The following is a 13,199-nucleotide window of genomic DNA, read 5'->3' as shown; positions in this document are numbered from 1 at the left end:
GCGCTTTCGATAGACATATAATGTTAATATGTGCACTTTTTTTCCACCCCCATAATGGGGCATTTATGCGAAAATTGGAACTAAAATTGAAATAAAAAGGGAACTATCAATCGGATTTTTTTCGAACTGGTCTATAAACCTTCCCAGTACCAAACTGAACAAACAGTAAAAGTTTCAGCCAAATCTGCCGGGTAGTTTCTGAGATCTTAGGGAACAAATTTACCAAACTCCATTTTTATATATATAAGATATACATAGATTTATTGTTATTACATTTTTTCATAATGTGTTAATTAAATTCATTTAACAATGTATGTCAACATTATCTTACAAACGAACACCAAAAATAGCTCGTTACGGTAATGTAAAGCCAAGTAGCTTTAGTTTGAAGTAAAAAACATGTTTTTCATAAAATATGTACGTAGATATATTTTTAAATTTTGTTAATTAAATGCCATTTAACAAATATATGCCGACATTTTCTTACAAACGAACGCCAAAAATAGCTCGTTACGGTATCCGTTCTGTGTTCTGGTGTGGCTATTCTAGACAGATTACCTCTAATAATTTTGAAACTGTAGTCTATGATTGCATAACGAGGTGTTTGGTATGTGTTTGTAAATCTGCCTAAGCTCTGGTTAGGATACTAAAGTAAAAAGAGCGAAACCGAACTTTCTAAAAATAGCTGTATAATACCTTTTATCATGGTCCTGAGTATTTGTGTATTGGATTTTATGAAAATCGCCGGATGACCTTGAACGTACGAAAACTGCAGAGCAAAAGGTCAAATAACACATTTTTTGTATTTATTAATACCTACAAATAAAGATATAAATTACAGAAATAAGTTTTCAAAGTTCAATTCACATACTAGAAATAATTATGCCACCAGTATGTAAGAAATATTTTTTTAACACCTTTCAACAATTTCTTTTCGATTTATCAAAAGCATTCTCTTTCTTTCAATTCGACTCTTTGTCGTTTGCCATAAAGTTTACAGGTCAAAACTGTGAGTCGAACTGGCGGAAAACAGCACATCCACACACATTCCATGATGTTTTACCCTTAGGTGTAGTTTCTAAGATTAAACAGGAAAATCGAAGCTTTTGAAGAAGCCTCTGTGCTGTATTCTAGCAAAGTAAAGCGAAAATGAGGCTGTCCCACTAGCCCACTGATGGAGCCGGAGAATCGGAGAAACGGCCCCCTGGCGGTGATTGAAGTAGGTCGCCGGTGAAATAGAATTTCACGCCAGTTTCGTTCTGAGCGTTCGCGAAGTGTGGCATAAAATAATAGTTCCGACGCAACAACACTTTTTCCTCTTCTTTAGTGTTCCTTTCCGGAATATTGAATTGGCCCATGACTTTTCGGAAACAACGGTAAGACGATTATTTCAGAGTTCTTTGTTCTCTGATAATAATGTCATAATAAAATGTTTTTTTTACAAAATCTTTTTTTTATTATTTTTATTTTTTTTAATTTATTTATTTATTTATTTATTTTGTATTATACCATTTGATTACTTAAATACTTGAAAAGGGTTCCTTAAAAAAGAAATACCAAATTACTTAGCGCATTTGTGTGGTTTTTTTTTTTTTTTTTCAAACGATTTTATTCTTATTTATTTGTTTATTTTTGTTTTATTTATTCATTTGTTCATTTTTGATTTATTTTATTTATTTATTTATTTTAAACCTTTTAAAAACTATGAGCTAAGAAAAAGAAAAAGGTTGGAAATTTTTTTATGTATAAAACTATTAAATAGTATCAAATGTATCAACTAAGCATAACACTATTAAATATATTAACTCAGATAACATATATGTTATGTTTTGTGAAAGCTGTTTTAGTAGAGTTAGTGCTAATTGATGGGACATATATGTGCCGGAGTAACTCGATGGGAGGTCACTGTGACCTCCCAAAGAATGCCCTTAGTCGGCAAACTTTTCTGACGATTCGGCAAATTTGGAGGCATTGCACTATTGCAATTTTTAAATGCTCGTGCGTCCCTTTTCATTAGATGTACGTTTGTTGCATTTCCGTATTTTATCCTCCGGCAAAACTTCAAATTCCATTCGGCAAATTGAGAATTTCCCTCTTCCTAAAACTTTAAGTTCTGGCCGTCCCTGTCTATATGATCCATAAGAGATGCAAAACTACCAGAGTTTCCAGGGGTGCCCAAAGGCAAGGGGGAAAGGGGGGTTAGGCGGAAGTTCCTCAAAAAATTATGGGGAAATTTTTTATATTTTTTTCAATTTATTTAAATTTATTTATTGATTTATTTTTAATTAAAATTATCTATTTCATTTTGTTGAGCAATCACGATTGCTTATTGTTCTTATTTGACTGTTTTGATGTCCTATCATTTTATTTTCCCACCGCCACACTCCGCACCATCACCGTCGACCGGGTCCTCACGATGCTGCTCCTATAGCGAAAGCCGTCTCCAGGTTGCATCCATGTCCTACACACACACGCGCATACATACACAACTACACACACACGCACGCACGCACACAAACACACACACACACAAACACATACACACACATACACAACCACCCACACATTCATGCCTGCACACAGACACAAACACATATGCCTACACACACATATACATACCACCCCCCCCCCCACACACACATTCATATACACAACTACCCACACACTTATGCCAGCACACAGACACAAACACACATGCCTACACACATATACACATCCCTCCACACACAAACACACATACCCCCACACACAAACACACACGCCTACATAAACACGCTCGTGATTGCGAAAAACATAATTTGAATTCAAGATGTAAAAATTCAAATTAATTTTTTTTCCTTTTTTTATTTTATTCTGTTTACATTTTATTTCATTTATTTATTTAGTTTAAGTGTGTGTGTCATTGGCGTAGCACAAAACTTTTCTAATAAAATAATAATAATAATTAAAAGTAAAAATAATAAATAAAATGAAAAAAAGAGAGATAAAATTAAAAAAGGGAAAGAAGGTTAAGATTTTTTATGGGGGGGGGGTGTTCAATCTTTATCAAAAATTAGCAAGGCTGCGGAGTCGGAGGAAACATGATCAACTCCTGCTCCGGTTCCGACTCCGGAAATTTTAGAACCTTCGACTCCGATTCCGCAAGCACTGGCAGAGTTGACGACTTTGATGGAAAATCTCCGACTCCGACTCTTGAAATTTTAAAACTTCGACTCCCGACTCAGACTCCTTTACCCAAAATCAGTCCGACTCCGAAGGGCGCAAACTGAGCCATTGAAGATTTTAGGGGAGTTTGAGGGGTATTTTTCACTTTTTTGGGGGGGGGGGCTCTTCCTTTTATGGGGGTTTTCGAGATATTTAGGGGGTGCGCCTTTTCTCTGAGGAGGGTGGGCACCTCTGTTCTAGAGTACCGTGTATTTTTTCAACCATGAGTTTTTATCTTTCTTTTTAGTTAATATTAAGATTATGATCTCTCAACAACATGAAAAAAAATCAGTTTATGAATTGTTTGTATGTATTCAATAAAAATTAAAAAAATAATCATTCATATGCCACATTATTCCTTTAATGTTAATTTATAAGATTCTGTTCACGTTTTATAATTGAGTTGATATCACAAGAATTTAAAAGTTTTAGGTTATCGTATTACACCTAAGAAAAGTTGAAAAGAATAATTCCTAATTTGTATGTCTTGAATTTAAAACCAGCCCCGTATAAAACCTGATAAATAGCATGGTAGAAAGATTAACAGGTTCTTGCTTATGTTATCTGAAGATTCATGAATTTCTGAGCATTTCTTAAGTGATTTTGAGGTTTATGTTGGGAAGATTTGAGTTTACAGCTCGCTGAGTCCGGGAAATTTCCATAAAGAGAATAAGGAAGCAATATGATACACATACTCGTTAGCTAGCAAAAATTATTCAAAATACCATTTAACCCGATTAATATTTGTTGTTTTTAACACATATGCTGTATCCTCGAGTGAATTCAGAAATTATCAAGGAGAAAGGGTTTCGTTTCTACTATTTCTAATGTTATATGTTCACTAACCTCCGCTCCCTTAATATCGTGGAAAATCGTTTAAAATTTTGTGTTTTTTTTTTTTTTTTTTTTTTTTTTTTAACTCCAATTGATAAAAATTTCCGGATCAGTCAATTCAACCTCATCCCTTACCCTAACGTCCATCAAAGGTGTCCTTCAATCGCATTTCCTTGAGTTTAAATTTAGAAAAATTTCCAAAAGTAAGCCTCCGTACCCTATCTAACATCACTTAGGATCGTCTAAAATTACGTTTTTGGAACTTCAATACCGAAAGTAGGCCGAGGAAGAATTCTTGAATCTCGGCTTAAGGAAGACACGATGGCTCCCAACCTAGTATCTTGTTATACCGCTTTTTTTTTTTTTTTTTTTTTTTTTTTTTTTTGAAGCATTTCAATTTCTTACTTCTTCCACTTTAATTTGGATAATCCAGAGATCGTTACTGTTGATGCCCGGATAATTTAGATTTCGATTAAAATTGAATAGATGAAAATTGATTACCGCTTGGCTATATCTTTGTTAATTTTAGGGATTTTTTCCCTATCTTTCCGTTTTAGCTTTTCTTTTTCCTAATTATGTTTTGATTCTCCTATAATGGAGGTGAGGCAAAGTCTAAATTACCTGAGAAACTGTATGATCGAAGCTCAAATTATGCAGTCAAAGTTATTAACATCTTCATCTATGGGATCCAGATTTTCTAGTAATCAGTAGTGACGACGTCCAGGTTAACTGAAATACAGTACTAGCGAAATCTAAATTATTCTGGCATCAATAGTAACTATCTCTGGATTTTCCGAATTCAAGTGGAGGAAGTGACAAAGTGAAACGATTCAAAAAAAGAAAAAAAAACTCTCTTCAAATTGAACAAATTAAAAAAAAAAAATTTAAAAACTACAGTACATAAAGAATGAACAATGTATTTCATGATACGACTTGTTATTTTTAAGCTTTGGTAGTAAATTTAGGGAAAAATATTTTTGATTATTAAAAATATTTTTCCCTAAATGAACAAATTAATGAATGAAGGAATCAATGAAATAATGTTCGAATGAATAAATAAATAAATGAATGACTGTATCCTGGAGTTAATCAATACATGAAAAGTGAATGAATATAACAATGAATGAAGGAATTAATTAATTCGTCAAAGATTTGCTGAAATAAAGAAACTATATCCCTTTTCCCATTCACTTTGCCTCGCATGCACTCGACAAGCTGTCTTATAATTTCAAAATTAAAGCATGCCTAAAATTAAATAAATAAATAAATATTGTACTGAACATTTGTAGATCTTATTTGAAATATTAATGGCAAGAATCTTCACATTTTATAACAAAACACTTTTGATGTGCCACAAATAACTGCAATATGAGTAGGAATTTTTTTCAATGGCTAGAAGATTCAAATATTAAATTTTCAAAGTAACTATTTTCTTATTGGAACTAACTACATGTTTAATTACAAAGTTAAAATATTGACAAATTGGTGGTACTGCATACTAAGTTAAATATTTTACTATTTCACTTTTCTCTACAATCCCATACTAATTAGGCAAACGATACGGAAAACATTTAGAGTTCTCATATTGTACAAAAAACAGTAAAATCATTTTTCCCCCTTAACAGCAGCTAGCAAATCAGTACAGGGTCTCTCGTTTTAGGGACACTTTAAAATATTCTTAAATTTATTTTAGAAATTTTCTATGGGCAACAAATATTGTGAAGAACTATATAATCTAGGTCTTAATTCTTTTGATTGATTGCCTCTGCCTGCAGGATTGTTTTAGGCCTCAAAATATATAAATGCAGTTCTAGAATATTGAATCATTTACTTGTTATTAGAGACAAAGAATTATCACATTGATCAATGTCAGAAACGCCCATCATTTTTAAAAGGAGTCCTCAAAATAAGGACTAAATAGCTTTCTCTTCTGCAGCATCTTTTACTCTGGTGCATACATACATGAAGGGCAAGTTTTTAAACTGACTTTGAAATTCGATTAGAGTTTGAGAACTTTTCATTTCTTTCGATGATTTTTAACAGGCTGGCGCATTGGTTGTTAACCCTGTCAGTCAAGATGTCTACTTTTTTTATTTAAAACCCAAAATTCGTACGTATGTTTTTTTTTAATTACCACAGCACGCAAACCCATGCTTGAGCACTTCCAAGAACTTTGGACTTGAAAAGATTCGGAAAGAAAAGAGGATCCACACCTTGTTGAACGAAAGATCAACAATGTTTTCATGACTTCAGCAAGGAAATAAACCTCATCGAAATGCGTTCAAGCGATGAAGGTCTTTTTGTATGTATGTAATGTTCGAAAGTTTTTAACAAAGGTTAAACAGAAAGAATGTTCAAATGCTAGAAAAGACGAAGGACAAATGATACTTATTTTGACAAATGCATCTTGATTTCACGCAACGCCCTTACTTCATTTCGGAATTGCAAGCTCTTAAAAATGGAAGCAAATCAAGTATTTGAATTTGGAAAACTTTGATTGTGTTTAATAGCTTTTAAATTAATGTTTGAATTAATATTTCAAATCGTATTACAAGACACAATGTGCAAGAATTTGGAGCAAAGTGAAATAGCGGGACAAAGTGAAACGATGAAATATGTACTGTTTTTAGCGTCCGTCAGCTGTATGGAAATATTTCAATTACGTATTAACAGAAGTCATAGACTAATAATAAGAATAGACCGAGCTATGGCAACCCTTTTGCTGCTCATAAACCAAACCATGTGACTGGTGGATATCCTAGCAACAGCGGGCGTTGATCGTAGCAGACGATCAACGCTCGCGAGAAATAAAATAAATAGAATTGATGCAACACGGAAGAATGATCTTTTATGGAGTCCGATTTGTAAATTTGTTATTCTAAGTTGTAAATATTTTGTTAATTTAGTGAGTTTTTCGTTTAGATAGTATTGTGCATTTTCTTTAGTCAATTTCAATAATTCTCTAAGCAATTAAATTTGCAAGCGCCCAAAAAGAATCGACTAACGGTAAGATTTTTACCTACAATTTCAATTTAAGATATTGATTAGTACATTTTTGCGTTAACACAAAACGTTTACGCCATTACGTTTACACCAACGCTGACGTAGTAGTTCCGAATGAAATAGAAGTTACTGAAAACTGTGACCAAAAACTATTACTAATGTCAAAATAATGCATAACTAAAAAAAAAACAGTTCAATCTCTGCACTTGGAAAAAAAATTTTTTAATGAAAACACATTGTCTTAAAACACATGTCGAGTGTCAAACTATAGATAATGCTGCCATCTAGCAACCATGCTGCCAAAGTCTTCGCCAAGCCCTTCCACTAGTCACGTGATACATCAATGAACCAATTTTCTTCATCAGCAAGAATGAAAAAGCTCGGTCTACTCTTATTATTAGTCTATGATGGAAGTAGTCTATTTGAGTCAGGAAGAAGTTATCACTGAATATCTAAGCATAAGATAACACGTACAAGCAATTTTAAAATATTGATACTCATATTCTAATATTTCGTTGTAAATCAAAAAAAAATCATATAATATAGTGATCAAGTTCTTGTTATTAACACTTAAAATAGTTATTGACACCTACTAATTTTCGGTGAAATGTGGGGCAAAGTGAAATACTTGTAGTTAAGATAACTCGCTTTTTTCAAAATGAATAAATTGAAAATTTGTTCTGAAAATTATGGTACATAAAGAAAGAAAAATAAGTTTTTTTTTTTTATAAAATTTGCATTGAAACATTATTTTTTATTTTTGGCAGTAAATTTGTACCTTCGAAAAAACGTGAAACAATTTCACTTCTTTTTTTCATGGGGCAAAGTGAAAAACAAATTTTTTTTCTCATGAAATATTTTCCATTCGATTGTTAAAGAAATTTTTGATCAAATAAATGAGCAAATAAAAGAATGAATGAATAAATGAAAATGAAACAATAAACAAACAAATAAATAAATAAGTTTATATGTGAAAAAAAGTACATGATTAAATAAAATAGTGAATTGATTAGAAAATAAGTGAATAAATGAATAAATAAGGGAATTATTAAATGAAGGAAACTAAATGAAACAATTAATAAATGAATACGTAAAAGATTTGATAAAGGATTGAATAAGTAAATAATATAAACTATTTCACTTTGACTCTTCCTTTTTATCGCGCATGAGCTTGACTGTACAAAGCATCAAACAAGCTTAATATTAAATAAATAAATATTGCACCGAATATTAGTAGGTCTCAATTAATATTTAAAATGTTAATAACAAGAACTTTATCATGAAAAAATACCAAAAATAATTTTTGACTTACAACAAATTAATTACACTATTATTATCATTTTTGAAAACTGATTATATTATCAAAATCTTTGATTTTCAGAGGTAACTTTTTCTTGGTTGGAATAGACAACATGTGATACTACATAGTTCAAATATTACTAGGTAGGTGGCGTTAGAAGCAGAGTAAATATTTTACTATTACTATTTCACTTTGTCCCACATTCCCCTACTTATATATTTAATACTAAACTTGTTTTCATTTTTAATGTTTCTTACAATTAGTCAAGAGCATGAGGAGCAAAGTGGATGGGGCAAAGTGAAATAGTTCATTTTGCTTACTTGTTCAGTAAATTATTAAATCACTTACATATTCATTTATTAATTAGTTCATTTGCGTTTTTTCACTAAACAATGGACTTATTTCTTCATTCATTCCCCTATTCTCATGCTCATTCTCTATTTTATTCTCTCATTTATTTTTTCTCATACCTTAATCAATGAATTATTTTTTTTTTATTCATTTACTGTTTCATTATCTATTTATTTACTCATTAAATTAAATATTTTATCTACTCATTCATTTGATCAAAACTATTTTGAATAATGAAATAGAAAGCATTTCACTAGAAAAATATTGTATTTTTCTTTTTGCCCCAAGGAAAAAAAAGGTGACCATTTTCCACGTTTTTTTAAAGGTTCTGATTGACAGCCAGAAATGAAAAATAATGTTTCAATTCATTATTCTTTCTTTATGTACTGCAGTTTTCAAAACTAATTTCCAGATTGCTCATTGTGAAAAGGATAAGTTATCTTAACTATTTCACTTTTGCCCACTCCCCCCCCCCCCCCTCTCCCATTCCCCTACTTTCAAAATTTTAGTCAATTCTTCGGTTTAGTTCTTTGGTTTTTTAAATTATCATTAAGATTCTTTAGAATTTTTTTTTTTTTTCATCTTTTTTATTTCTGCTCTCCCTCTTCCTTCGACCATTTCATATTCAATTAATAAAGGCACATTTTACCCTACGTATTAGTGCGCACGCCGGGTGGCACTTAAAGCGAGTACCGAGTTACCGATTTTCAATCGTATTTAAGAAAAAGACCAGTCAGACACTAAAAGAGATTGGAAAAATCTGTGCCTCAGAGGCAGACTGACGTAAGTACAAAAATTGTGATTTTCCGTTTATTACTGCATTGAATGTGGAAGCCTATTCCGCATCGAGCCATATGTGAACGTATTTCTTAAGAATTTATATTTTTCAATTTTTTACCCAGGGTTAAAAGAGCGCACATCCCATCCTTTGCGCATGCGCCAGAAAAAAAAATCCTCTCTCTTGTAAAATGGGGTGGTTTCCTTCAGTCAAAAGTACTTCTTTTAGTCATTGAAATGGATAGAATGAGCAAAAAAAAAATAACATGCACCCAGAAAATACTTTCATTTTCCCACCAGTTTTTTTTTTTTTTTTTTAATTAATTTTTTTAAATGTCCGATGTTTCAAACAAGGCGTGGTTTTTATGACGTCACAAATGATGCACTTTGCCGCATCTTTCTACTACATTTCCACGTTATGATAATCAAGCAGCGAATTAAAATTACGTTCTGCGCTTGCTATCAACCATATCGTTGCCAATACACTTGAGTAAAGATGCGAATTAAATATTTTGGACCGTGAATGGCAACACGGAATGGCATTTCATCATTTGTGATGTCATCGGCAGAAGCGTTAAACGATGAAAGAGTACCGATCTAAATAATTTTTAAAAAATATTAAACTTAAAGAAATTATTTGAAAAATGGTCAGATTCTGTGTTTTTAAGCATGATCTTACCGAAAAATAATACTTTTAAAATTTTAGAAACGACCCCATCACCATAATGTGACTTACGTCCTTCAGGCTCAGAGGTACAGAAATCAGAATAACAGTTTGGATCTTGAGCAGGCAATGTTTTTAAATAAAATTCTGTTTAAGGTTTTGAGGAGAAGGGAGCGGCAGATTTCAGGCCAATCAAGGAGTTCAAGTGAGCTAAATTCGGTTTTGTGTGTTACAACCTCCGATCTTCCGTGTTAACACATAAGAAAGAGTATTATTTTGAATAATGTGAATTTATGACTGTACATTGTGTCCGAAAAGTCCTTGATACATTTTGAAAATTAACATAAAAGCAACAAATTGTCTTACAGTGCCCGCCGCTTATTGAATTCGCATTCGTTCTGAGGACATTTGATTTTATAAAGCGGCTGATTTTATAAACCGGCATAGCTACACTTAAAAAAATAAAAGGATTTAAAATTTAACTATTCTAAAAAGAAATGAATTACGGTTAATTATATTTTATTTTTAGTGTTTCAAAACACAGTTGACATTTTGACGTAACATGCATGAGGGGTTTTTGTTTACACAAAGGTCTGAAAATATTGACTTATTTTTGTTTCATTAACAGAATTTGAAATACAGATTCAACATTAGTTGAAAGTTCATAAAGGATTATGAAAGTTTTATCATTACTTTCTCTTAGTTCTAAAGTGTATCGTATGGAACCAAGCGTTTTTTTTTTTTTTTTTTTTTTTTTTTTTTGACGTCCACTGAAGAGGGCAAATTTGGCACTTCAATTTCCTCATCTTCCGAAGCTGATTCCTCCACTTTTTGGTGCGACATTACTTCGGAATCTATTATGTCTGCTTCAATTTTTGACATTATAATAATTGTCTTTTTAAATTTCTATCAAATACTTTCCAAATTCTAGATTTCATAAAACGGCGATAGTGATTTTATTGAAAGATGGTTTTAACACGCTTTGATATTGTAATGATTCTGTCCTTCCAGAATTGATTTTTTAAAGCGGCTGACTTTATAATCCAGTGATTTTATAAGTGGCGGTTACTGTATCAATATGCGGTTTACCCATAATACTTCATAGGTTCAGAAAAAAAATATTATGACATTGTAAAAAAAGGGAAAAAAAGAAAAGGATAAAAGAGAAAAAAAATAGCAATAAGTAATCGCTGTATCGTCACAGTAAGAATTCCTTGTAGTGACGATATATCCGTCAATATAACACTTTTTGCTTCGTTTTCTCCCCCCCCCCCTTTTTTTTCTTTTTCTCTCTTTCCCCAAGATGTCAAAAAAAAAAAAAAAACATTTGATCCTGTGAAGCATTATGGCACAAACCGTATATTGATACGACAATTTTTTGCTTTTCTATGAATTTTTAAAATGTGTCAAGGTCTTTTCAGACCTGCATCATAAGGTTCATCAAAAGGATTCTTTAACAGCAAACAGCACAATACTAAATCACATCTAAATTATTCCGTGTATATTTTAATACTTAGTTTTTTTTTTTTTTTTTTCCTTTTAATCAAAAATGCTGGTTTCATAACACACTGGTAAAAAGTGACCTCCTAGCAAAGAAGAATGATATTCGGACGACGCGTTCATCAAGGTTTCAGCAACAGAAGTAAATTAGCAGCGCGCAAGGACGCTTCAAGTAGAAAATTATGGTAAATTAGTAACCGTTGTAGTGGCCATTATGTTGATTACAAGCATTCTTACACAAAAGTCGAATGCCAATTTGGGCCATGGTTAAGATGACCATAAGGCCTGTTTTGGACGGTACACGTAGGGTGGTTTAAAAAAACTTTTTTTCAGCTAGTGTTCAGGACACCCCCTATTTTTTTAAGACTTACTAATAATATTATGCTGTAAAAGTTTTAACTTCTTATTCAAATTTTAGGAGGGTGCTCAATGACACCTCAATTTAACATTAGCCGTACCATAGAAAATTCCAAATTTAGAAACATTTAATTTCTCCAGATGTTATTTTGTAAATAATTATTTTATTGCAATGTATATGCATATTACTCGTGTATATTATAATATGTAGCATTGTTTTTTCAGTTTAATGTATTTTTAACACCCCTCCCCATACTTATGAAGTTTGGAGGAGGGGATTGAGCACCCTCTTTCAGTTGAAATAGGACGCTAAAATTCTTCCAGTACATTAATATCCACAAGTCTAAAAATATTGAGGGGTGTCCTGTTATCTAGGTGAAACTTCGTTTTTACATGTATTTTTGAACCACCGTGCGGTACAGTCTTGTTTTTAGGTATACTGTCCAGTGTCCAGTTGTTCCCGCCACATACTGAAATGTTCCTTTTTCTGAATTGACGAAACGAACACTGACTGTTTCAACCGAAAATCACTGGGTGGCGTTGTTTAAGAATTTTCATACCAAAAAATAAAATCAAGCATAATTATTCAATATATTTTATGTTTGCCCGGGGCTATTGCACTTGTAGACAGGATATTTTTGCTCATGATGAATTTGTATGCAGGCGGAAAAGCACAGTTGGAAATCGCAGTTCTTTAAGAAATAATGATTTTGTATGACTAAATTGCATGAAATTCTGCTAAGAATTTCATCCTTATTTAAAATCAGCACCAAATGGACTCAAGCTAATCTCTTTTATAAATCTCAATGCTCAATTCTTCTCTTTTAAGCATTCATTTCTGTTTTTGTCTGTCATAAACTTTTCAAAGAAAGAAGTTTCTTCTTTTTAACAAACACGCCCGGATGCCTAAAATTAATAAATGTTACGTTTTGAGAAAAAAACATAAATGGTCACCTAAGGCAAGGTATTCATTGTCTGTTGTGCCTGATCGGTTGAACCACTTACAGTCATCGCTGACTGTATAAAGCTTTTGGTTTGATGTCCAATATACATGCACTACTAGAAAAAAATAATAAAGTAACAATGTTTGTATTCTGTCAAGCTAGTATTCTCAACCGCTGATCCAACAGTCTGAATTAGCACCGGTTCCCGGTGAAATTCTACCTGCCCTTTGAGATTTTCACTTGTCTGCGTGAAAAAGGAAGTTTA

At 32.1% G+C, this 13,199-nt stretch overlaps 1 protein-coding gene across 1 annotated transcript in view; it reads left to right on the top strand.

Annotated features, from left to right (window-relative positions):
* Window positions 1-1,250: 1,250 nt before the first annotated feature.
* Window positions 1,251-13,199, top strand: part of LOC129226025 (uncharacterized) — a 56,893-nt gene continuing 44,944 nt past the window's right edge. Inside the window, exon 1 of the mRNA XM_054860600.1 lies at window positions 1,251-1,376. The gene's annotated coding sequence lies outside the window, so the exon portion shown is untranslated. The remainder of the gene's footprint in view (window positions 1,377-13,199) is intronic.

The sequence above is a fragment of the Uloborus diversus genome, chromosome 7, assembly GCF_026930045.1.
Source record: "Uloborus diversus isolate 005 chromosome 7, Udiv.v.3.1, whole genome shotgun sequence".
NCBI classification, from domain to species: domain Eukaryota; kingdom Metazoa; phylum Arthropoda; class Arachnida; order Araneae; family Uloboridae; genus Uloborus; species Uloborus diversus.
This window is presented reverse-complemented; position numbering and strand designations above follow the sequence as displayed.